Genomic DNA, 2,617 nt, shown 5'->3' with positions numbered 1-2,617 from the left:
CGACCTGGCCACTTGCACCCATACAAATCAAAGGACCTCCCTCAATATCAGGAGTTCCCAACTCACTCAGGATTGAGGTCATGTTACCTATGGTCATCCTAGTGAAGTGAAGTCTCTGTCATGAACAGTGTTATATAACGAGACGTTAACACTTCGTGGTCAGGTCTTATACAAACATTTTGTATAGGATGCCCCCGCTCGCATGTCCTTCACACGAATGATTAGGATCAGACCATCTGTGACAAGTCACAACACTTGTGACCATTCCACAAAGTGGGCCGCATCCGTAGCGTTACCAGGATAAGGTTTCCCTCCTATATCCATATACTACAGACCATTTTGGTTATCACTCAAGACATGATCCACTTGTATGTAACTTAAACATGTATGTGGTGACATACAGATAACCAGGGATTTTATATTTATTGGTTTGTGATAACTTGTAAAAATACGAGTTATTGTAGCCTTTTATTTAGAATTATGAGGGCTGATAAGTAGAAAATACGGTGATAATACTTAGAATTCATGTAAAATTTAGTTTTGCGTCGATCAACACCTAAATTCTCACTAACCTCAATATTATGCGTTATTCCGTGCCAAAGTGCCTATTTTTATAGCTATCGTAGGAGTCAAATGTACGTGTTGAAAGTAAGCTTATGCAAACAAACGCATGCGCTAAAAACAGGCGAACGCATAGACAAATGCATGAACTAAAGCCAAGTTACCGCAAAGATGAACGCCTGCGTCGATCACATACATCCAACGTAGGAAAGCGCTGTGATCGTATACGTCCATTGCATGGAAGTTACGTCCAACGCACCAAAGTTGCGATGATCAAGCAAATGCGGTAATTACTTGGAAATTGCAGCCACAGAGCGATAACCATAGTAGAAGGGCGATCGCAAGATGGGATGCGTTGATACTTCAGCTGGACCAAGCTCGGACGCATGACGCCTTGGAAGTATCAATAAGATAAGACGATGTGACAATGCCCATACCGCGACAACAGCAACAGTGAGCCATACCTTCATCATTACAGCTATCGGCGTCCAACTTCTATAAATAGCCCCTTCGATCTTCACTTCAAGACATCCCGAGTTTCTGCCTTAGGGCAGTTGCTTGTGATCACTGATGAGAGCATGAGCGAGATTTTCTTTAAGGATTCTTCACCTCCACAATCCATTCCGAGTGACAACCGGAGTTTTCGCCGGAGATAGAGCTCGAGAGAGACTTCTCCACCATTCATCCATGGCATCACTAACAGCCTTGACGCGCTATAGATGAAAGGTAAGAGATTGTTTTCGTCGGAACCTTCCATTTCTCTTCCTTACCACAATATTGTATTGCATTCTAATTTAAGACCTTAATTCATTGTGTAATCAATGCATAACTTCATTCCTTCATCACCATCTTCTTCATCCTTTTTATCTTTATCATCATTCACTTCCATCGTTTGATTATTAAAGACAATCGCATACTCAATCGTGTAGCCTAGAGATAGGAAGCATGTAACAACCCATCGAGAGGTGTGAGTTGTGCGAGTATAGTGAATTAATCTTCTTTGCTCAAATGTGAGGCTGTGGCAACACTTGTCTATAAGCTGTTGCAAAGCTTGTCCATGAGCTATTGGGCCGCAACTAGAAGCCTAAGAGGGTGAATAGTGAAACGCACTGAAGTAAAGTATGTGTTGTTCCTAGAGATAGGCATAAACTTAAGCTCGACGCACCCGTGCATTATAGAGATATAAGCATGCGGCTGAACACTGAGAGGTGTGATGCATTAGTGTGGAGAGCTGGGATTTCTCGAGCGATTAATATCATGAACATTGTCACGCGTTAAAAGTTGTTGCACCTCTACCTATTCTCATTGCATATCTTCCATCACTCAGTCTGTTTAATTAGGAGTAGGAGTAGCATGTAAATCCATTCAACTTCTTCTTTTCATTTTTATTCATCGCCTCAAACACATTACTTCACTAAGCATTATTGAGTAACAAGTCCCTGTGTTCGACCTCGGATTACCTGAGAAACTTGTGTTCGTGTTATACTTGGCGCGAGCGTAAGAAAACTTGTGATAGGAACGCGCGGTCATTGCATACTAGATTAGTGCATTTTCACTCCGACGCATGACCTCCGACGCATGAGTGTAAATGCATAAGTTTAAGCCATGTCTAATGCATGGATGCGTTCAAACCCCATAGTCCAGCGCAACAAAGCACATCATTCCATTTATTTTGAAATTCATTTTCCAATCAACAAGTTTTTGGCGCCGTTGCCGGGGACTTGGCAGCTAATGTTTTGTGAAGTTTAGTGTTTTCGTAGGCACCCTTTCAATCTTAGACGTATTGTAGATTGTGCGACCGACCTACAAACAATATTTGAAGTATAGGCGATGCGTCGAAAGTCAAATATTGACCTCGAGATAGAAAGGCTATTTGTCGCATGAGCTGGAAGCAGTCTTAAACGCATGTCAACCATCATGCGTCCAACAATTGCTGGAAGCTCCAATGGTCAGGGCTAACTTCTTGACCCAAGTAGTTGAGAGTCCTCTCCTGCATGGGAAACTCCTTGTGGTGATAAAACTCCAATTTCTCTAGGGACGTCTTCTACTCTATTTC

The sequence above is a fragment of the Benincasa hispida genome, chromosome 2 (assembly GCF_009727055.1).
Source record: "Benincasa hispida cultivar B227 chromosome 2, ASM972705v1, whole genome shotgun sequence".
NCBI lineage: Eukaryota > Viridiplantae > Streptophyta > Magnoliopsida > Cucurbitales > Cucurbitaceae > Benincasa > Benincasa hispida.
The sequence above is the reverse complement of the archived record's forward strand: the minus strand, read 5'-3'. Positions refer to the sequence as shown.